Source organism: Canis lupus, chromosome 23, assembly GCF_003254725.2.
Source record: "Canis lupus dingo isolate Sandy chromosome 23, ASM325472v2, whole genome shotgun sequence".
Classification (NCBI taxonomy): domain Eukaryota; kingdom Metazoa; phylum Chordata; class Mammalia; order Carnivora; family Canidae; genus Canis; species Canis lupus.
This window is the reverse complement of record NC_064265.1, coordinates 16,605,928-16,631,390: the sequence shown is the minus strand read 5'-3', so window position 1 is coordinate 16,631,390 and position 25,463 is coordinate 16,605,928. Positions and strand designations below refer to the sequence as shown.

Genomic DNA, 25,463 nt, shown 5'->3' with positions numbered 1-25,463 from the left:
TTTGAGAAATAACAAAGCTCTAACCAGCTAAAGAAGAAACTGAGTTACTTTCAGAAGAAGACTAGGTAACACCACCAGAGATACTGTCATTACACTAAGAACTAAGGATTTCATGGGGCTCTCAAAGGAGATTGATCTTTTAGAATTTGAAAAATTAATCACTCATTGGAGAGATTTTGCTCACTAAGTGATTTCTGAGTGGAAAGGAAAATTTTATGGTCCCAAAATGTGTATGTGACTTCATATTCACCCCTTCTTTTTTTTTTATATTCACCCCTTCTTTATTCTCACATCTTTACTGAAGGTTCTTAGACATCGCTAGCAGGAATAAAAACTAGTAGAATCATATGGAAAATTCTATCAAAATTACATAATTTGAAATGTATATTGACACCAGAAATTTTGATTTTAAGAATGTATCCTGTAGGTAACTTAATATTTGCATGTGGGTATTTTCTGCAAGATTGATTCTAATAGAAAAAGACAGGAAATGACCCAAATGCTCATCAGTGAGAAACTAGTTAAATATATCTACATAAAGAAATGGAGCTTCAATAAAAGGATAAAAAGCCCTCAATGAATTGACACGGATAGATTTTAAAGACTGTTAAATTTTTAAAAAGCAAGGTATAGAACAGTATGTAGACCCAGCTACCATTTGCATGGGAGAAAAAAGGAGGGGTGCCTGGCTGGCTCAGTCAGTAGAGCATGTGATTCTTGACCTTGGGGTCATGAGTTTAAGCCCCATATGGGGTTCAAGCCCCATGTTGGGTATAGAGCTTGCTTAAAATAAACAAATAAATATGTAAGAAAGAAAAGGAACAAGAAATGTCTCTCTTATTTGCATGCACATGCATCAAAAATCTTTGGAAATAAGAAACTAATAACAATCATTTCCTTATTTCAGGTTAGGAAGAAAATTGGGCAGATGGGCACAGTGGTGGAAGAAAGACTTACCTGCAATGCCTTTTATATATTTGTTTTTTGAACTATATTTAATGTACCTCCATGTCAAGACAAATAAATAAATGTAATTTAAGATAATCTTTTAAAATGCTTATTATGTGCAGAGAACTTTGATCACCACACAGCTCTGCTTTCTAGGAGTTTCTAACCCAACTGATGAGATAGAGGCAAACCGTAATCACTGATATGCCACATTTAACCAAATCTAAAACACCATTAATTTTAAGTCATAGATTATATATGTGTCACTAGGAAAAGAAAGCATGTGGCTAATTAAATTATGGCACAATACTTCCTCTTCATTTACAATTTTCATGTTATACCTTTTTTTAGACACTCATTTACACATCGATTTTTATCATATATCACTCTTGCATGATATATGATGTACAAGAAAAAGTGAAATAGATTAAAGAATTCTTAAAATGTTTTCTTATTTCAGTCTAACTCTTTCGAATCTTTTTCACACAGTATTGTCCTTTGTCTTATCAAAAGGTTTGGTGACATAGTATTTCTAGAAAGTGTACCACTAGGGCAGCCTGGGTGGCTCAGTGGATTAGCACTGCTTTCAGCCTAGGGCCTGATCCTGGAGACCTGGGATCAAGTCCCACATCAGGCTCCCTGCATGGAGCCTGCTTCTCCCTTTGCCTGTGTCTCTGCTTCTCTCTCTCTCTCTCTGTCTCATGAATAAATAAATAAAATATTTTTTAAAAAAAGAAAAAGAGGGATCCCTGGGTGGTGCAGCGGTTTAGCGCCTGCCTTTGGCCCAGGGCACGATCCTGGAGACCCAGGATCGAATCCCACGTCAGGCTCCCTGCATGGAGCCTGCTTCTCCCTCTGCCTATGTCTCTGCCTCTCTCTCTCTCTCTCTCTCTCTCTCTCTGATGACTATCATAAATAAATAAAAAAAAAAAGAAAAAGAAAATGTTCTACTGATATTTCCAGAATTTTCTTCCATGCTGCTGAAAACCTTACTTGCAAATTTTGATGCAATAGTGATTGTAGAATGAATCCAAATTCCAGAACTATTGATATGTGGGGGGAAAAAGTGTTCTTTATAATTGCTTAAATATAAGAGAGGAACAATTTCAAGACAGAAGAGATTTGGGGTATCATGGAAGACGCCTATGGGGGCCAGAATTGAGGCTGGAGTTTAAAGAATGAGAGTGATTTTGGAGTCAGAGATGAGCAGGACAAATGAGTCATGTAAGCAAAAAAGCCTGGCAAATGAAGTGGAAATTACATCTGGGGGAAGGAAAAAAGACAATGTGGCCTTGTAAAGGGAAGAAATGGAGTTAAGGACATAGGACAGAAACTGGGACCCAACCGTAGTGCCCTGAATGGCAGACTCAGAGGTTCAGACTTTATCGCATAGGGAAACAGGGAATCCCCAGACAGCTGGAGACTCCAGCATTTGGGAGAGCCATCAATGGAGCCTTGGAAGCATTCATTTGGAGTAGAAAATATTAGCCAGGGACAACTTAGCTAGGCTGAAGAGTGGAGGGAACAAACAAACAGAACATCCAAAGAAAACCAAAAAAAATGTATACAGAGAGAATCCTGGGCCATAGAATTAGTGCCTGAAGTACTATTGAAGATTTTTCAGTTAATATTTTCCATTTTACAGATAAAGAGCATTTCCTAGAAGGCACATTATAGCTTGCAAGTGGCAGAACCAGGACTAAAAATTGGGTTCTGTGATTTCCTGAACAGCGCTCTTCCTAATGAATCATCTCAGCAAGTAGCAAAGGAAATAGTTTCAAGGAAGCAAGTAGTCAATAAAGCCAAATGATGGCGAGCAACGAAGAATAAGCCCAAAGAGGCCATTGGAAAATTGACCATTCATTGCAAATTCCTGATGACCTTCGGAAGTCTACCTTTGGGAGTAGTCTGGGTTGGAACGTGATTGTGAAATGTTGAAGAAAGCGGGAGGTTTTGCAATTAAAGGCACCATCAGGAAAAGTTTATTATTTTTTCAATGTTTCCTTTCAAAAGGCTCTCAGTACACTCCACAAAGGACTCTAGATTCAATATTATTATTTCCTGGAAATCCTTCAAAATCATGTGACACATTGTCCCTTGGGCAAGACAAAAATGTTATTCACAGGTGGCAGTCACCCAGATTTTCAAATCTTGCCTTTCAACTCTCAAAGAATCCATTGTTTTCTTACAAACAGAAATGTACAAACAAAGATGTTAATCAATAATAGTCTGGCCTATGGGTTTTCAAATTGCATCTCTATGGAACTTTCTTCACTGTGTAATTATCAAATACTGCTTTCTTGTACATCTGCGACACTAAACATAGTATATGTGGGCACCCGAACTGAGTTTCTTTCAGGTGAACAAAAAATCATATGTACCACAAGAAAGTCATCTTGCTAAATTGGCTACTACCGATGCCACTGTAAGCCCCTTAGTATCTCTGGGTGACACTTTTATCTTACAAACATCCTCACTAACAATTGAGGAAATTTAAATTAAAGCAATGAGGTGACATTTCATATTGGTAAATATGTATTTGATTGACAAAAAGTAAAATATTAACAATGTGTAGAGAAAGGGACTCTGGTTGGCATTAATTATTACATCTATTTTTTATTGCAGTATACTAGGATTTATTAAAACTAAAAATGAGGGGCACCTAGGTGGTTCAGGCGATTAAACGTCTGACTCTTGATTTAGGCTCAGGTTGTGATCTCAAGGTCCTGGGATCAAGCCCGGCTTTAGGTTCTACCCTTAGCAGACTGCCTGAGTATTCCAGCCTTCTCCCTCTGCTCCTTTTCCTGCTTTTGCTTATGTGTCCTCTCTCTCCCCCTAAAATTAATAAATAAGTCGTTTAAAAAAACAACAACAACACAACTAAAGGGGGATCTCTAGGTGGCCCGGCAGTTTGCCGCCTGCCTTTGGCCTAGGACGCGATCCTGGAGTCCCGGGATCGGGTCCCGCGTCAGGCTCCCGGCGTTGGATCCTGCTTCTCCCTCTGCCTGTGTCTCTGCCTCTCTCTCTCTCTATGTCTATCATGAATAAATAAATAAATAAATCTTAAAAAAAAAAAACAACTAAAAAGGAACACTCCCTATGACTTAACACTCTCCATTTCTATCGACAGAATAATATATGCACATACATAAGGAAGCATGTTCAAGGATATTTGCAATGGTTTTGTTTATAACAGTAAAAAATTAGAAACAACCCATATGTCCATAAGTTGAAGGCTGGCTAAATGTGTATGTGGTAAAAATATCAGTAGACCTGAAAGACACATGGTTGAATTTTGAAAAGCAAGTTGTAAATAGATATATTTAGTATAGTATCATTTACAAATACACATTGAATAATACTCTGAAGTCTCTGTGGATATACCAACATGTAGATATGTGTGTCCACATATGTGCAAGCACATACTCCAAAACTGGGAACAGAGCTGACCAGGGAAAAAGTGAGGTGAAATACCAAGACTTGGGGTTAGAGGTGGAGGAGGAAGGAGGAGAATTATAGCTTTATCTATAACGGTTATTTTTTTTAAAAAAAGGAGAGTGTAGTTATGTATAACGTCAAATTTAAATTATTTTTGAAGAAAAGTTTGTTAAATACTGTCAAAACCTCTGATTCGTTTAGGAGACTTCAACTGTGATGGCACTATGCAGTATAGCCTTGATGAACGTTAAAAACATTTTTCTACGTTTGCATGTACATAGAGCTGTATCTGTCACTGTCTGGTCGAGATGATAAAGACTTTAAAGGTATTTTCTGCTTAAAATAAAGATTGAAAATGAAAAATAAATATGCAAAACAAACATGAGGTTCCTTTCAACTCTGACCTAGTTTTGAGTCTGTAAGAAATATATTACTCCAGTTAAAGGCCCGAGAATTAGTATCTAGAGAAACAAATTGCCTTGTAGTTTAAAACAACAGACCAGTAAGTTTGCTAAGTTTCTAAGACCCTAATGATACAGATGCTGAGTGTAGCTTTAGGCATCTTTCATCAATGCCAGGCCTTCAGAATAAAAAAGAACATGGCTCATTGCCAAAAACATTTGCCAAGTCCCAATTTGCAAGCACAATTCAGCTCATTTGCACTTCTATCTTGATCTTGAGTGTTTCTCTATTAAGTAATAATAGAACAATGACTTTGTCTCTTGGTTGGAGAGAGCTATGATTTTGGGCAGACCATTCTTTGGGACAAAAATATTCAGAAATATATGTAGCTTCCCATTTCTTATTGGGTTGAACACTCTCCCATGTTGACCTCTTAGGTTAACTCATGGGGGATACACCATGAATGCCAAAGTACTATTGTATCTCAATAATTTGGTCAAACAAGCATTCATCGCTAGAAGGAAATCGTGCGGTCCTAATTTCATGAATGAGGATTTTCTAGTGTTCCTTTCTCTGAGGGCCTGAATTAATCAGCAAATTAGATCTCTTATCAATAAAAAAAGAGAGAGAGAGAACAGACCCCTGCTGAGACTCCGAGTCACATATTGAGAATACGTTGTGTTCAGGAACCTCTGATATTTGTATAAAGGAATTATGAAACTCAAGAAGGAGTTGATATGAACCATTGCCAACAGATTGCTAATGGGTGAGATGACAGGAGACATCTGTTGTTTTTGCCTGCCCAGACACCATTCCTTTTTTCTGGCAGTGCCATCCTGATTTCCCCTCTCTCACTCTCAGTTCATGAGGTTCAGGTTGGCCTGTCCCCATCACCTGGCTCTAGGAGTGAGCTCATGACTCAGATCTGGCCATCAGAGAATTCCATGCTGCCGGTCATGGTAACTGACTCATAGATAGATGCTTGACCCAAGCCAGGCTAATGAGAATCCAGGAAGCTTTACTAGCACTGCTGAGGGAAAGATGCATACATTGTGTTCATAGAATTAAATTCTGGAGCCCAAGTAGCCCTGTCTACTAAGAGTGTCTACCTAAAAATAAAGCCAACGCTTTGAAGAGCAGGGCCAAAGGGAGAATGACAGTGTTGTGATGGCATCTCTAAGAACTGAAGCCAGTGCAATGCCTTGAGATTCTCAATTATATGGCTCATTTTGGTTTTGTCCGTAATTTGAGTGGGGTTTTGGTCACTGACAACCAGAAGAATTCAGACTAACAACACCAGCCATACAGTATATTCAGTGTATTGTTAAGCAAGTCTGTGCAGGGACGCCTGGGTGGCTCAGTGGTTGAGAGCCTGCCGTTGGCTCAAGTCATGATCCCAGGTTCCTGGGATCAAGTCCTACATCAGGCTCCCCACAGGGAGCCTGCTTCTCCCCTTTGCCTATGTCTTTGCCTCTCTCTCTGTGTCTCTAATGAATAAATAAATAAAATCTTAAAAAAAATAAAAGGATGCCTGTGTGGCTCAGTCGTTGAGAGCCTGCCTTTGGCTCAGGGCATGATGCTGAGGTCCTGGGATTAAGTCCCACATCAGGCTCCCCACAGGGAGTCTGCTTCTCCCTCTGCCTATGTCTTTGCCTTGCCTCTCTCTCTCTGTGTCTCTCATGAATAAATAAAATCTTAAAAAAAAAAAAAAGCAAGCCTATGTAGACATTACCCTTCCACTCTGCTTACCTGAGTCCTAATTTTTCTTCAAAGTCTGGCTACAATATTGTTTTATCCTCATTCGAAGTCATCTAGAATCCCACTGGACCTTAGTGGGTGTCATCATCTTTCTTCATCTGAGTTCCTGAAGTATTGGCTATCATTCATTATTACCCCTGTTTGTTTCCCATATATTCACATATCCTCTCTCCTCCATGTTGATTAAAATGGATCTCAAGGTCAGGAACCACATGTACTGGCACCTCCCTATCTCAGTGACTTGTGTAGGTTAGGGGCTAAATAAATGTTCATTGATGATACATATAAAAGGCTGCAGCCTGCGTGATCCAGCTCTGTGGTTTTGTCTCAACTGCTCGCCAACATACACACATCCCCCCCAACCGAACATGTACCATATACATATACCCCACACATGCACAGAGCCTCAAGTAACCAACGCAGAAGGAGCTCCATCTCGTGTGTTGCCTTGGAGCCCTATTTGGGAGAGGACAATCCTAGCAGCTGAGCTCCTCAGAACTGTAATGGCTTGACTACACTGACAGACTGTTTGGTTTCTCCATCCCGGCCCTCAGTCCCAACTGAAACTCAGAGAAGTGAGGAGGGAGAGAACAAGCTGAGGAGAAAGGAGAGTCCCAGTGAGTAATACCCAGCCCAAATGAGTGCTGGGACTGTAAACCAGCTCCAGAAGAAAAACAGTGAAATGAAGTTTTGCTGCATCATAAGTACATGTTAGAGCAAACACACAGATTCACCAGGCACAGGCCCTGAAATAAATTACACAGGACTTGTAAGGAACAGGATCTGGGCGGGTGAGAATTTTAATAGCAACACAAAATATGACTCAGGCCTTGGCTCTGCCCCTCAGGCCTTTCCAACTCTCTGACCTTGGTTTCATCATCGCTCCTGCCACATAGCATAGAAAAGGCCTCTGCAGAGTTAGGCTTATTTTCCTTCCCCTACTTCCAGCTTCTCTGTGTGAGTGGCATGAAAGCCACATAAGGCAACCTCTATCAAAGAGGAAAATGAGTTTTTAAAATGGTTTAGGGTGGGGGATGGGCTAGATGGGGGGGCAGGTATTAAGGAGGGCACTGTGTTGAGCACTGGGTATAATATGTAAGTGATGAATCACTGAATTCACTGACAATGACTCCTGAAACCACTATTATGCTATATGTCATCTAATTAGAATTTAATAAAAATGTGAAAAAAAGAAAATAAAATATTTTAAAAGTATACATATATATTTTTATATTTATATATTACATATTTATATATTTTTTTCTTTTTAAGAGAGAGAGTACAAGTGGGAGGAAAGGTAGGGTGAAGAGAGAATGAACCCCAAACAGACTCCACACAGTTAGTGTGGGAGCCCAATGCGGGGCTCTATCCCATGAACACGAGATCATGACCTGAGCCGAAATCAAGAGCCAGATGCTCAACCAGCTGAGCCACCCAGGTGCCCCTAAAATAAAGACGTTTTAAAGAAAACAGTTAACAAGTGGGAACATTCACAGTGTAGAAGTCACCGAGAGGGGAGTGTTTCAGTAGCTACTTCGATCAGAGATTAACAAAGGGACTCCCCTTTGTAGAATTTCACTCAGTAATGGGATAGCGGTCCTCTCCTGAGCATGCATACCATTCCAAGCACCTCACTAAGCACTTTCCAAATGTCCCTTTACTCAGCCTTTTCCCCAACTATTAATTAGATCACTTCAAAATTCTGATTTTACAGATGGAGAGACTGAGGCTTAGAGAGAGTAAGTAGCTGTTCTAAGATGGAAACAGTCCTAGAGCTCAGGATCCTCTTACTCCATACTTTTACCCTCTCCATAGCATTTACTGTGATTATTTACTTTGTGAAATAAATGGTACCCAGAGAAACAGCTTTTCTCTTTGCTTGGTGGAAAACCTTAGGGAGGACACACCATAAAATTATAAAAGTCTTGGTTCCTAAGGACCTCCAGTACCCAACGCTTACACAATATCCTGACGTTACTTTCACAGAGCAGCCTAAATTCCCAGCTCCCAGGACGTATCCACCTTGGTTCCCTGATCCTCCTTTGCATGGAACTTGTTCTGAGTAGCCTGTCATTTTCACCAACAGCTTTTGTATTAAAACAGATGAGGGCATGGAGCAGGCCATCAGACATAAAAAACTGAGCTCTGAGAAGCAGGGTGCTTGGAACAAACAGAACCAAAAGAATGTCATGTACATTCAAATGACAGAGGTGAGCCTCAGGTCCGCCACCCGAAATAGGCTACAAGTAGCACCCTTGCTTGGGAATAGAGCCAAACAAGAGAGACCCATTCTTTCTACTTAGATATATAGACATTAAATCCCCAAAATTGTGGTTTTGGTTTTGCTCTTAATTTTGTTTGCTTTAAACTGTTTCTACTTCCAGTTCTGGAGAAGAGAATGATGCCCTTGCATTCACCCCGAATGTGCTTGGAGACCTTGTGATCAGGTTCTGTTACAAGTCATTTAGAAAAGGCTATGGGAAATAGAAGCTCTAGGCCTCCAGCACCTTCAGCAAGGCAGCTCATATAGCCGGATCATCCCTCTCCTCTCCCCCACCCCCCACCAAACCCAAGCAGCTTATAATAGGAATCGGGGCTGGCCAGACTGACAATGACACAGACATGGGCACTTGCCTTATCCTGTTGGGGCTCGTCAGGGAATACCAGCTGCCTGAGAGCACGCTCAGCAAGCTAGGCCATGGACGACTGTCCCACAGCTCTCCACTGGAACTTTGCTGGGAGCAGATTGCATCTGTAAGCTATTGAGTACAGGTGCACAATTATAGCAGCACATTGTTTCATTATTCTCAGCACCAGGCTTGAGAGCTCCAAGCCAATAGAAGAACTCACCCTGTTCCCAAGCCTTTTGTTACTGGCTCCTGACTCCCATGTCTCCTGGTCCTTACTCTAGTAGCTGGAGATTTCACAAAGAGTGAGAAATAAGAACAGGTATCCCCGGCTTATTTCCCTTGCTTTCTGCAGAGGTAAGAAAGTGATCACAGGGCATGAGATGCTCTAAAATGTTCCTAAGATTTTTTTCTGATCTTCCATCTCATCATTTACCTACAAAGGAGGTAAGATCACCCACATTTTAACTTTCAGGGCAATGTTTGCTCTCAGCTTGTGGGTCTCCCTGCTGGACTGGGCATCGTTTTTTTTTGTTCTCAGAAAAGAAAGTGGTGACACAAATCTGCCCTCTAGTGGGCAATGAGGAGAATATAAAGCGTGGGGAAAAGGAGCTCCCAGAGAAGAGAGATGCTTGAGATTTTGTTGCAGTTCCCAAAACTGACCATTAGATTGGGATTTTGCCAATACTGTTCAGATTGAATATGCAGATCATGTCTACCAAAAGTTGACTTGTGACTCTATAAATGTAATGGCTTGTGGGAGAATAGAAATATGACATCAAGAAGTGGAAAGCCACTGGGTTTGGAGTCAGCTTTGAGGGGCACTAGAGTCATGTGACTTTTATTTTTTTTTAAAGATTTTATTTATTTATTTATTCATGAGAGACACAGAGAGAGACATAGACAGAGACAGAGACACAGGCAGAAGGAGAAGCAGGCTCCATGCAGGGAGCCTGATGTGGGACTCGATCCTGAGACTCCAGGATCACACCCTGGGCCTAAGGCAGGTGCTCAACCGCTGAGCTACCCAGGTGTCCCTCATGTGACTTTCAGATCACTCAACTATAATCTGTCAAATTGGGATGATACTACCCATGTCATGAGAATGCAGGACATTCTGGAATAAATATTATTTGTACTAAGATTCCACTTCATGGATTCACCCCATGGCATAGTGTTTAAGCACCTAGATTCAGCAACCTGACTGCCTGGATCGAAATTTAGCTCTGCCATTTGCTAGATATATGATCTGGGCATGTTTTCTGGCTCTCTGTGTTTCAGTTCCTCCTATTACCAGAGGATAACATACTTTCCTCGTAGGGCCATTCTGAGCAATAAGTGAATCAATGTCTGCAAAGTGGTTACAATGAGATCTAACACAATATTTGCAAATACTTGTTTAAAGTTCACCATATTCCACAGTCAAATTAAAAGGGTATGTTGATCACCTAGGAATGCACAGCACAGAATTAGAGAGGTACAAGACTGTTTATAATCCAGCCAGGGAATAACAGTAAAAATAGCAAAGCTTTATTAAACACTTACAACATAGTAGGCTTAGAACTATGTATTTCCCTGTTTGATATTAATATTAAACAGCGGCTAGATGCAAAAGAGCACATGCCATATAATTCATTTATATAAAATTGTGGAAAGATAAAAGGATGGAACACAAATTAGTGGATGCCTTGGGGCAGGGCAGGGGCATTGGGTTTTGACTGGTAAAAGATGAAAATACATTTTCCAAGGTCAGAAGAATGCTTTATGTTTAAAGACTCATTCAAATGCATATTTAAAATTTTACTTACATAAGTTTAACTTCAGTAAAGTTGATTTTAAAAAAAAGAAACTTGAAGGGTGCCTGAGTGGCTTAGGCGGTTAAGCATCTGCCTTCAGCTCAGGTCATGACCACAGAGTCCTGGGATAGAGTCTTGCATCAGGCTCCCTGCTCAGTGGGGAGTCTGTTTCCCTGCTTATGCTCTCTTTCTCTCTCAAATAAATAATTTAAAAAAAACAAACAAACAAAATAAAAACCAAAAAAATCTTGAAAAACATCAATAAATTGAAATGTAGGAATTTAGCTGTCTAGAATAAAAGCTTAAAAATATTTGAGACAATCAGATACTTATAAGAAAATATGTAGTCTTAAATGTTTTTATCAATAAAAATTAAAAAGTGAAAATAAATGAACTAATAGGCATAAGAAACTATGAATAGTATAAACCCTTGATCAGGAGAATTAAAAAAATAAAATTAGGACTTAAATAGGGAAAAACAAAACACTGATTAAAAAAAGAAAAGTATGTAAAACTCTGAAAACCATGGGAAAACAGAGAACAAATAAAAATAGACAACATTAGGGTGTTATACTATATGTTGGCAAACTGAATTCAAATAAAATAAATAAATTAATAAATATATGTATATACATAACATTAGATAGCTATTAAGCTATTAAAAAGCTATAAACACTGGTATATCTAAATATAAAATGGCCATAGGAGAATACTGAAAGAAATGAATGATTTTTAGCAAAACATCACTAGAATTAACCCAAAGACAGGTAGACATTTTGAAGCAAGTTTTTAAAAGAATAATATACAAATATGTTGGCTGGAAATAGCCAGTGCCTCCCAGATGCCTCCAACTGCCACAGCCTCTTCCCTAGGGATTCCTTAGAAATCCTCCAACACACACATATAATACATCAATCAAAGGGTTAATAGCTAGCACAGTGGTGGGCCACCAGCTCTAAAGATGGTGTCCATCTGATTGGCCAGCACCTACTTTACCATATCATATTACCTGCAGGAAAGCACTCTTATAATAATAATAAACTAAGCCCAGACCCTAATTCTGTTTTACATATATGCACAAAAATAGCATTACCCTAATACCAAAACCAGGTAAAGACTCCACTAAAAAATGAGAATTTATTGGCAATATCCCTGATGAACACAGATGCAAAAATTCTCTATAAAATACCAGCAAACCTAATCCAACAATACATTAAAAAAAATCATTCACCAAAATCAAGCAGGATTTATTCCTGGCTTGCAAGCATGGTTCAAATCAATCAACATGATACACCATATTTATAAAGGAAGGATAAGAACCATACAATCATTTCAATAGATGCAGAAAAAGCATTTGACAAAGTACAACATGTATTCATGATAAAAACCCTCAACAAAATAGGGTTAGAGGGAACATACCACAACATAATAAAAGCCATATGTGAAAAACCTACATCTAACATCATCCTCAATGAAAAAAAACTGAGAGCTTTTCCTCTATGTTCAGGAACAAGACACGGATGTCCACTCTTACTACTGTTATTTAATATAGTACTGGAAGTCCTAGCCACAGCAGTCAAGCAACAAAAGAAATAAAAGGCATCCAAATCAGCAAAGAAGAAGTAAAACTTTCACCATTTGTTGATGATATGATATTCTATATAGAAAACCCAAAAGGCTTCACCAAAATACTGCTAGGACTGATAAATGAATTCAGTAAAGTTGCAGGATACAAAATCAATGTACAGAAATTCGTTGCATTTCTATGTACCAATAATGAAACAGCGGAAAGAAATTTAGGAATTAATCCCAGTTAAAATTGTACCAAAAACAATAAGATATGTAGGAATAAGCCTAACCAAAGAGATCAAAGACTTGTACTCTGAAAACTATATGACACTGATGAAAGAAATTGAGGATGACACAAAAAATGGAAAGACATTCTACGCTTATGGACTGGAAGAACGAATATTGTTAAAATGTCTATACTACTTAAGGCAATCTACACATTTAATGCAATCTCTACCAAAATACCACCAGCATTTTTCACAGAGCTAGAACAAACAATTCTAAAATTTGTATGGAACCACAAAAGACCACAAATAGCCAGAGCAACTTTGAAAAACAAAGCTGAAGGCATCACAATTTCAGACTTCAAGTTATATTACAAAGCTGTAGTGATTAAAGCAATATGGTACTGGTACAAAAATAGAATAGGAAACCCAAAAATGAACCCACACTATATGCTCAATCTTCCACAAAGCAGGAAAGAATATCCAATGGGAAAAAGACCGTCTCTTCAACAAATGGTGTTGGGAAAACTGGACAGCAACATGCAAAAGAATGAAGCTGAGCCACTTTCTTATACCACATACAAAAATAAATTCAAAATGGATGTAAGACCTAAGAGTAAGACCAGAAGTCATAAAAATCCTAGAGGAGAACATAGGCAGTAACCTCTTTGACATTGGTGTTAGCAATTTCTTTCTAGATATGTCTCCTGAGGCAAGGACATGAAAGCAAAAATAAACTATTGGGACCTCACCAAAATAAAAAGCTTCTGCACAGCAAAGGAAATAACAAAACTAAAAGGCAATGTACAGAATGGGAGAAGATGTTTGCAAATAACGTATCTCATAATGGGTTGGTATCCAAAAAACATAAAAAACTTATAAAACTCAACACCCCAAAATGAATAATCCAATTTAAAAATGGGCAGAAGACACGAATAGACATTTTTCCAAAGAAGACATATAGATGGCCAGTAGATACATGGAAAGATGCTCAACACCACTGATCAGCAAGGAAATACAAATCAAAACTACAATAGGATAAACTGGATGATGGGCATTAAGGAGGGCACTTGATATAATGAGCCCTGGGTGTTATATGCAACTGGTAAATCACTAAACTCTACCTTTGAAACTGATAACCCGCTATATGTTAACTAAATCGGATTTAAATTTTAAAAACCAAAAAAAAATAAATAAATAAATAAAAATAAATTTTAAAAGCTTACAATGAGAAATCACCTCACACTTGTCAGAATGGCTAAAATCAACAACACAAGAAACAACAGGTGTTGGCAAGGATGTGGAGAAAGGGAAACTCTCTTGCACCATTGATGGGAATGGAAACTGGTATTTTGCATTTTGCATACACACACACACACACACACTGTGGAAAACAGTATGGAGCTTCCTCAAAAAGTTAAAAATACAACTAACCTATGATCCAGCAATTGTACTATCAGGTAGTTACCCAAAGAATACAAAATTACAGGGGATCCCTGGGTGGCTCAGCGGTTTGGCGCCTGTCTTCGGCCCAGGGCGTGATCCTGGAGCCCCGGGATCGAGTCCCACGTCGGGCTCCCGGCATGAAGCCTGTCTCTCCCTCTGCCTGTGTCTCTGCCTCTTTCTCTCTCTATGTCTATCATAAATAAATAAATAAATAAATAAATAAATAAATAAATAAAATACAAAATTACAGATTCAAAGGGACCACATGCACCTCAATGTTTATAGAAACATTATCTACAAAAGTCAAATTATGGGAACAGCCCAAGTGTCCACTGACTGATAAATGAATGAAGACAATGTGTTATATATATATTATATATATATAAAATATATAAATTTTATATATTTATATTTTTATATATATGTCTTTATATATATATGTATATATATATATATAAAGACAATTACCATATAAATTTCATTCCTATGTAGAATTTAAGAAACAAAACAAATGAGCAAAGGGGAAAAGAGAGAGTGTGAAAGAGAGTCATATCAAGAAACAGGCTCTCAATTATAGAGAACACAGGGAAAGGAGGGAAACTGAGTGGAGAAAAATTAGAGAGGAAGACACACCACTAGAGACTCCTAACTCTGGGAAACAGACAAAGAGTTGCAGAAGGGGAGGAGAGTGGGGGGATGGGATAATGGGCGATGGATGGGCACTAAGTAGGGCACTTGATGAGGTGATCACTGGGTGTTATACTATATGTTGGCAAATTGAATTTAAATAAATATTTTATTTAAATTATAGAGAGGGATGCCTGGGTGGCTCAGTGGTTGAGCATCTGCCTTCAGCTCTGGGCGTGATCCTGGGTCTGGGGATCAAGTCCCGCATCAGGCTCCCTGTGAGGAGCCTGCTTCTCCCTCTGCCTACGTCTCTGTCTCTCATGAATAAATAAATACAATCCAAAAATTATAGAGGACAACCTGGTGGTTGTGAGAGGGGAGGGGTTGGGGAGATGTGTTAAATAGATGATGGGGATTCAGGAGTGCACTTGTGATGAGCACCAGGTGTTGTATAGAAGTGTTGAATCACTATGTTGTACACTTGAAATTAATATTATCCTGTATGTTAACTAACTGGAATTTAAATAAAAACTTAAAAAAGAAAATACTAAATTCACAAATGCAAATAAAGCACAGGTATATAAAAACACAATCCCCCCAATAGCATGGTTTTAATAATAACTGAATGTTTAGAAATGCAATTATCATTTAAATTAACAGAAGATTATACTTTGGACCAAAATGTTATTAAGGTTTGTTTTTCATTTCGGCCTTGTGACATTTGAATCACCTGCCCACCCACAAAATCTACCTTTTTGTATATATAGTCATGGAATTTCTACATGTAGTTAAATATTTAACTACCCCTATTTTCTAGTAGATTTGTACCTAAACACTTTTATCAATATTCATATTATTTTATTATGAATTACTTTTAAATGTGTCCTTTATACTTTAGGTGATAATAATCACTTCATAAAATTAAGAATATAAGCAATTATACTATTTATTAATTTCACTTCAGGATAATAAAGGGAGTGCTATGGGTTGAATGTGTCCCTCCTCCTAAATTCATATGTTTAAGACTTAACCCCCAATGTGATGGAAATGAGGCTTTTGGGAAGTGATTAGGGTGACAGGAAGTCATGACGTAGAGGCTATCATGAAGGGATTAGTGCCCCTACAAGAAGAGACACCACAGATCCCAGTCTGCTCTCTCTCCCCACACACAGGCACTAACAAAAAGCCGTGTGAGCAGACAGTGAGGTGATGGCCACCTACAAGTCCAGAGAAGAAACCTCAGATTGAAACTCACCCTGCTAACACCTTGACCTTGGACTTCTAGCCTCTAGAACTACCAGAAATAAAATTCTGTTGTTTAAGCCACAGTCTGTGGTATTTCATTATGATAGCATGATCAGACTAATACAGCGGATGTCATGAAATATTTTTAATGAAGGCAAGAGAGCTTTAGGACTAATAGGATCAGGAGAACTGATTTCACACCTAAGCTATTCCAACAAATTTAAGGAGAAATTTTTCACTTTTTGAGGCCTGGAATCCACTCTCTCTTTGTAATAGTATCTGATCTTTCTCAGATGTTATTCTCTTTATTAGTGCATTGTATTTGGATTACTTGGCCTCTCAATTGGATATAGACCTATATATCCTTTCATTGCCCGAATACTGCCAAGTATAGGTAAGAGACCCAAGTTCAGAGAGTTGGAATTGCCTTCCATGACTTTGAACCTTGAAAAGACTATGTATAAAAAGAAGAGAATATCAAGTAATGCCCTAGTGTCAAGTATGATTCTTCAGCCTTTGTCAACTCCCTTTCAATAAATTATCCCTATGGTTGATGGAGACATTGTTTTAGAGATCCTACCTAAAGTAGTAAGAACAGAAAACAAAAGAAGTATTACATATAGTAAAAATAAAGATACAAGATCTTATTTGTTGATAGCATGATGACTATATAGAAACCCTAAGAAACTTTATTAGAATTCTGGTGTAAACTAGAGAATTGGGTAAAAGATCTGAAAACAAGTTATATAAGGAGAAATCAAGAGCTTTTTAAATATTGCTAATAAATTTTAAAATTAAAAATTAAAAACATCCTCATTCATGATTAACTCATATAATACAGAGGAACAAATTTTCAACAACAAATTAGGATCTATAAAAGAAAAGCATAACATAATTTTAAAAGGTATAAAATAAGACTTCGGTAAGTAGACATATCATCTTGGCTAGAAATGCTTAATATCTCAAAAATGTAAGTTTGATCCAAATTAATATAAATAGGGGATCCCTAGGTGGCTCAGCGGTTTGGCGCCTACCTTTGGCCTAGGGCGCGGTTCTGGAGTCTCAGGATCAAGTCCCACTTCGGGCTCCCTGCATGGAGTCCTGCTTCTCCCTCTGCCTGTGTCTCTGCCTCTCTCTCTCTCTCTCTCTCTCTCTCTCTGTGTGTGTCTATCATGAATACATAAATAAATAAATCATTAAAAAAACAAATTAATATAAATAAAAATCACAACCCAATTTTTTTCCTGAGAAAGGAAAAAGGTGTAAAACGTTTAGAGATTAATATCTCCCCCATTCCATGACTTGTCCTTATTCTCTTAACAATGTCTTTCAAAGTAAAGTAAGAACTTTACTTTCAAAAGTAAGTTCTTACTTACTTTTGATAAAATCCAATATATCAGAATTTTCTTCTAGGAATAGTACATTTGATGTCAGAGATTGCTTAGAAGTCTTTGCTTATGTCCACAATAGCCAAACTGTGAAAGGAGCCTCGGTGTCCATCGAAAGATGACTGGATAAAGAAGATGTGGTCTATGTATACAATGGAATATTACTCAGCCATTAGAAACGACAAATACCCACTATTTGCTTCGACGTGGAGGGACCTGGAGGGTATTATGCTGAGTGAAATAAGTCAATCAGAAAAGGACAAACATTATATGGCCTCATTCATTTGGAGAATATAAAAATTAGTGAAAGGGAATAAAGGGAAAGGAGAGAAAATGAGTGAAAACATCAGTGAGGGTGACAAAACATGAGAGACACCTAACTCTAGGAAACGAAGAAGGGGTAGTGGAAGGGGAAGTGGGCGGGGGGTTGGGGTGACTGGGTGATGGGTACTGAGGGGGGGCACTTGGTGGGATGAGCACTGGGTGTTATGCTATATGTTGGCAAATTGAACTCCAATTAAAAAAAAGAAAAAAAAAAGAAAAAAAAGTCTTTGCTTGACCAAGATCACAAAGCTTTTCTCCTATTTTCTTCTATAAATGCTAAAATACTAGATTTTACAGTTATGTCTATTATCTATTATTATTATTATTATTATAAATGCTAAAATACTAGATTTTACAGTTATGTCTATTATCTATTATTATTATGTCTATTATTATGAACAGATTTGAATACAGTGTGAAGCATAGATTACATATGATTATCCAAGTATCCTAGCACTTTTTATTAAGAAGACTACCCTTCCTCTACTGAATTGTTTTACAGTGTTGTTAAAAGTCAGGTATCAGTTGTAAGGGTCTATATCTAGATACCCGACTGCATTCCACTGGTCTATTTGTCTGGCTTTCTGTCAACTATATATACATACTGTCTTGGTTTGTGCAGTTTTATAATAAATCTTAAAGACAGAATCCTTCTTTTTCAAAGTTTTTAGGCTATTCTAAGTCTTTTCGATTTCCAAAGGAATTTTAGGAATCAGCTTGTCAATTTCTAGAAAATAAAGCCCCCTGAATTTATGTATCAATTTGGGAAGAATTAACTTTTTAGCAATATTAAGCCTTTTGATCTGTGAACATAATATAGCTCCCTGTTTATTTAGGTCTTCTTTAAGTTTTCTCATCAATGTTTTATAGTTTTTAGAGTATAGGTCACATATTTTGTCAGTTCTATACCTAAGAATTTTTTGATACCATTTTTAAGTAGTATTCTTAATTCAATTTCTGATTGTTCATTGCCAGTATGTAAAAAATACAATAAACTTGCGTGTATTGATCATTTATCCTACAACTTCCACTAAAAAAAATGTACTAGTCTTAATGACTTCTTTATAGAATTTTGTCTATGATCATGTTATCTTTAAAGGCAGTTTTACTTCAACCTTTCTAATCTGGGAGACTTTTATTGATTTTTCCTCCTTCTTAAAACTTGTTAAAACCTCCAGTATTATATTAAGTAGAAACAGTGCAAGGAAACATCCTTGCCTTGTTCCCGATCTAGAGAAGAATGCATTTTACTTTTTGCTAGTAAGTATGATATTAGTTCTAGGTTTCTCATGGATGTCCTATAACAAGGTTGAGGAAATTCCGTTCTGCTACAAGATATTTGAGAGGTTTTGCTGGGAATGAATGTTGGATTTTATCAAATGCTTTTTCTGCATCTATGGAGACCATCTATGGAGACAAGCATAGTTTTTCATTCTTAGTCTATAAACATGGTGAATTTCATTGATTTCGGTGGGGGGAGGAGTCACTGATATTTTTAATGTCACATAAACCTGGGATAAATCTTTGTTATTAGGCTCATAAACAGGATTATTATGACCTATTGATAAATTTATTTCATTTTCATTATGAAATAACCTGCTTTATTATTTACTCTAAAGTCTACTTTGATATTAATATAGCCACTCTAGATTTCTTTTGATTAGTGTTAGCACATGCATCTTTTTAATCTTTTAAATTTTAACCTATATATGTCTTTATATTTAAAGTGAGTATCTTACAGGAAACATATAGTTATGTCCTACTTTTTAATATGACAATATCTGAATTTTAGTTGGAGGGGTTAAACCATTTACATTTAATGTGATTACTGATATTTTGGATTTAAATCTACCACATTGTTATTTGTTTTCTATTTGTCCATTTCTATTCTTTGTTTCCCTTTTCTTCTTTTAGTTCCTTCTTTGGGTTAATGAAATATTTTTTATGATTCCATTTTATCTCCTTTTTGGCTTATTCGTTGTCATTCTTTTTGTGTTATTTTAATGGTTACTTTAGGATTTTTAGCAAACATCTTTAACTTATCACAGTTTACCTTCAAGTCATACTATATCACTTGTACAGAATAAAAACTCATGATAATAAACTTCCATTTCTCTCCTCCTAGCCATTGTGCTATAATCATATATTTTACTTCTATGTATGTTATAAATACAGCAATATCTTATTTTCATTTTGAACAGTTGGCTTTTTGTTTTAAGATTTTATTTATTTATTCATGAGAGACATAGGCAGAAGGAGAAGCAGGCTCCATGCAGGGAGCCCAATGTGGGACTTGATCCTAGGTCTCCAGGAACATGCCCTGGGCCGAAACCACTGAGCCACCCAGGCTGCCCTAAACAGTTGATTTTCTTCTAAAGAGACTTTGAAAATAAGAAAACAGTCTTTTATATTTAGCGAGGTAGTTACCATTCCCAAGGCTCTTAATTCCTTTATGTAGATCCCAGATTTCCATTTGATATCATTTCCTTCTACCTGAAGCATTTCTTTTAAACATTTCTTAAAGTGTAGGTCTGCTGGTGATGAATTCTCTCAGCTGCCAAGTGTCTGAAAAAGTTTTCATGTCATCTTTGTTTTTGTTTTTGTTTTCATCTTTGTTTTTGAAAGATATTTTCATTGCATATAGAATTCTAAATTGATGGCTTTATTCTTTCTGTACTCTAAAGACGTTTCACTGTCATCTACTATACTTATTTTCTGCTATCATTCTAATCTTTGTTCCTTTGTACGTAATGTGTCCCCCTCCACCACCACCCCCCATCTGCTTTTGCATTTTTCTTATCACCAGTTTTAAGCAATTTGATTAACATGAGCCTTTTTGTTGTTTTCATGTTTCTTGTGATTGGCTTTATTGAGCTATTTGGATTGGTGAATTTATAATTTTCATTGCATTTGAAAGTTTTGAGCATTATTTCTTTAAATATTTTTTCCATGCCATTCTCTTTTGTGGACTCCAATTGCATGTAAATGAGGTTATTTGAAATTTTCCACAGCTCACTGAAGCTCTATTCCTTTTTTTTTTTTTGTATTTTTAAAAATTTCAGTTTTATTGGGGTATAACTGACATATAAAATTGTAAGATATTAAAGTATACATTGTGGTGATTTGATGTGCATGTATGTTGTGAAAGAACTCCCTCATTGAGTTAGTTAACATAGCCTTCATCTCACATATTTATTTACATGTGTGAGAACATTTAAATTCTACTCTCTTAGCAAATTTAAATCACACAATATAGTGTTATCAATTATAGTCACCATGTTTTACATTTGATGCTCAGTTCTGAGCATCAATTATTATTTATCTTACAACTGAAAGTTAGTATCTTTTCATAAACTTCTTTCTAAAAAAAAAAAAAAAAACTTCTTTCTAGTTCCCCTACTTGTCAGCCTCTGGCAACCACTTTCTTACTCTCTGATTCTGAGATTGACTGTTCTTTTCTTTTTTCTTTTCTTTTCTTTTCTTTTCTTTCTTTTCTTTTCTTTTCTTTTCTTTTCTTTCTTTCCTTTCTCTTTTCTTTTCTTTCTTTCTTCCTTCCTTCTTTCCTTTCTTCCTTCCTTCCTTCCTTCCTTCCTTCCTTCCTTCGTTCCCTCCCTCCCTCCCTCCATCCATCCCTCCCTTCCTCCCTTTCTTTCTTCTTTTTTGGATTCCACATTTAAGTGATATCATACAGTATTTATCTTTCTCTGTTTGGCTTATTTCATTTAACATATCTTCCAGGTCTATCCATGTCACAAATGGCAGGATTTCCTTCTTTCTCACAGCAGAATAATATTCCATTCTGTGTGTGGGCATGTGTGTGATATCTTCTTTATTCATTTTTCTGTTAATGGACACTTAGGTTGTTTCCATATCTTGTCTATTGCGAATAATGCTGCAATGAACATGAAGGCGTAGATATCACTTTGATATCTTATTTTCAGATTACTCCCCCAAATGGGATTGCTAAATCATATGGTAGTTCTACTTTTTAAAAGACTTTATTTATTTTGAGGGAGAGAGACAGCATATGCATGAGTATAAGTAGAGAGGCAGAGACAGAGAGAGAGAGAGAGAGAGAGTCTGAAGCAGACTCCACACCATTAGAGTTTTCAAATAAGTTGTCAATCCTGAAATATAATGGAGTTTTCATGTAAGAATCCAGATTTCCAGCTATTATTGAAACATCTTCTGGAACCATCTCAAATCAACTGTAGTGTATTTAGAAGTCTAACTCTTAGCAATCAAGGCATTGGGGATGAGTTGCTGGGGTAAGCTCTGGACTGCACATCTTCATTGCCCCCAGTTTTACTCTTTTCTCCATTCCTCCCTGTATCCAGGAGGTTGACTTCTATGACAGCATCAAAAGATGTCCTGGTTCTCTGGCTTCTCAGTGGGTTTGGCCTATCAGGGACACTGGCAAGGGACCGGGCGGGGGCGGGGGGGAGGGTGAGGAGGGGAGAAGGCAGGATGAGAGTCTGGTTTCCTCTTTGCTAGCTTACTACAGATTGGTCAAGTCCTTCTTAGAAAGGCTGCAGCTTTTAATGGCCTTATCCACACTCTTCTCTCTCTCTGGGTTCTAATGGCCCTGCCTAAGTACAAGGAGACTTGGAAATATAAAGAAACTAATGGGAATTCTAATGGAATACTTAGTGGATATTAGTGCCCTGACAATAGAGACTCTGCAGGAACATTTATTCCTCAGTGCCAAGCTAAATTCTTTTTGCTGAAAGGGAAAGAGTAGTGGGAAGGAGTTATTAAGGCACCCATCTCCAGATTAAGATTTAATTGTATTCCTAGAGACTCTCTTCTCTTTATGTTCTTTCAGAAGAGCGTTTCATCAATATGAGTAGGATCATCTCCCCCCCGCCCCAGTCTAGTCTATTTACAAAATGTTTTGACAGCTCTGAGTAGAAAAGTCCCTAAAGGAAATATTAGATATAACCATATCATTCTATTCTAATCATATTTTATATTCTATAATATCAGCTTAAAGATATTCTTCTCTGGAGCACAAATACACATTCCCACATACAAGCATGCACAAGCATTTCTGTACAGTACCTCAATTCATGTTTCTCTGCTTTTCTGCAGCCGCTATGTGGTCTTTATCTGCAGCCTTCTAAATATTTAGTGATGAGCACAGTCTAATTAGTTGATTCATTAGATCAATAATCACCTTTTCTTTTTTTTTTTTTTTTTTTACAGGAAAAAGGTGGAATCCTGCAAGAAGTAAAATGCTGAAGAATGTTTTTGGACTTTATAAGATAAAGATAAAACCTGCCTGCTAATATTAAGAATATCAGAAAATACCAGCGATTATGTAGGATATAGGACATATATTCTGTGGATTCTGTGCATTCACTACCCCAGAGCTGAGGATAGATCAAAGTGCAGGAAGCAATAGACATCACCTCATGACAGGCTTAGCTGTTTTTTTTTTTTGTTTTTTTTTTTTTAAGATTTATTTATTTGAAAGAAGAGAGAGAGAGAGAGACAGCATGGGTGGGAAGGGGAGATGGAGAGGGAGAGAGAAAATCTCAAGCATACTCTGCATTGAAAATGGAGCCTACTCAGGGCTTGATCAGAGAACCCTGAGAAGGGTCATGGATGACATCACCTCCCTAGAACAATCATCAAGTTATTTAATAGTCCTTTTTATCACTTATGATCCACATATGATGCTTTACCTTATCAATTCCTGAAATATACCTGTAAGGGGATTAGGAAATTGATAATTTTCCCTGGGAGTACAAAAGCAAATGGAAACATATTTTATCACTTTGTTATATGCTGGTTTTATGTGATTTCTTAGCAATCTGTGTGTAGCAAACTGTTTCAATAAATGTGTATCATCTGCTAAATCTTGCCAAGTCATGTACTTTGTTTATTTTCTCACTCAATTTTCTATGGCCTATGTTCCCCAGAGGGCCACAGCTGTTTCCTTGTGGTGATATATAACGGGCAGAGACCTTGGCTTTTTGGTTTACTCTGTCACATTCACAGTGTCATTGAGAATCATTATCCTGAAGAGATACTTGCACCCCCACATTCACTGCAATATCATTCATAATAGCTAAAGCATGGAAATAACCTAAGTGTACATTGATAGATGCATAATAAAAACTGGCATATAATATATACTATATAATGGATTATTTAAAAAGGAGGAAAATCTTTCCTTCTGTGTCGACATGGATCAACCTAGAGGATGTTCTCCTAAGTGAAATAAGTCAAACACAAACACTGAATGATATCACTTATATGTGGAATGAAAACAAGCCAAACTAATAGAAATAGAGAATAAGGAGCACCTGGGTGGCTCAGTCGTTTAAGCATCTGCCTTCGGCTGGGGTCATGATCCTGGGGAGGATCAAGCCCCACATCGGGCTTCCTGCTCAGTGGAGAGTCTGCTTCTCCCTCTGTCCCTCCCCCCATGCATTCTCTCTCTCAATCTCTCTCTCTCAAATAAATCAGTAAGATCTTTTAAAAAGAAAATAAATAGATAAAATGATGTTTGCCAGGTGTTGGCAGCAGGGGCAAAAGGAAAATGAAGAGATGTTGGTCAAAAGGTGGAAGACTATGAAGAGTCCAGTTATAAGATGAGTAAATGAGGATCAAGCGTAGGGCAGCATGGTGACCATAGTTAACAATACTGTATTACATACTTGAAAGTTGCTAAGAGAGTAGATCTTAAATGTTCTCACCACACACAAACAAGTGGTTATTATGCGATGTGATGGAAGTGTTAACTAACCTTATTGTGGTAATCATTTCACAATATACACGTGTATTAAATTATCAGATTGTACCCCTTAAACTTAAAAATATCATATCTCAATTATATCCCAAAATATGGGGAAAATACGTCTTTAAAAAGTGTCATAGAATTAAAGTTTCTTGTGTTTATGTCATTGGTAATAACAGATGTACTGAAATTTATTTCCTTTGTGAAACCCTTAATGAAATAATGGATCTAGTGGACAATCATCAATGGACAACGGCATGCCTCAAGGAGAGACAAGCCAGATATCATCATGAGCCTTTTGATGGAATATATTACCTTTATGAAATATTGTCAAACAATAGAACTTGGGGCGGCCTGGGTAGCTCAATGGTTTAGCTCCGCCTTCCGCCCCAGGTGTGATCCTGGAGACTCAGGATCAAGTCTCACGTGGGGCTCCCTACATGGAGCCTGCTTCTCCCTCTGCCTGTGTGTCTCCCTCTGCCTCTGTGTATGTGTGTGTGTCTCTCCTGAAAAAATAAGTAAAATCTTTTTTTTTAAAGTTCTGTTAAAAAAATAGAACTTGAACAAGATCAAGTCTTCATGTGTAATTACCACTTTACTGGAAACCCAGAGCCAAAGGATCATGTTTTCACAATGGGGATGCAATTAGCAAAATCCAGAACCTAGAAAATTAAAATGAATGACTTCTGCAATACATTTTAAGGAGAAATAAAAGAGGAGAACAAGGGGAAGACGACTCAATTAAGAGAATGAAGTGACGCATCAATCGACGTGTGGGACTTATTTGGATCCTGACTCAAACAAACCAACTACAAAAAACAAACGAACTGGAACAACAACAAAAACTGAGACAATAAAGGAAACATGCTTGGATATTTCATGATACTAAGAAAAGATTGTTAATTCTGTGAGTGTGATCAATTTAT

General features: G+C 37.3%; 1 long non-coding RNA gene across 1 annotated transcript in view; it reads right to left on the bottom strand.

Moving 5' to 3' along the window:
• LOC112668651 (uncharacterized) overlaps positions 1 to 25,463 on the bottom strand; it is a 51,388-nt gene that overhangs the window by 25,444 nt on the left and 481 nt on the right. The gene's annotated exons all lie outside the window — the stretch shown is intronic.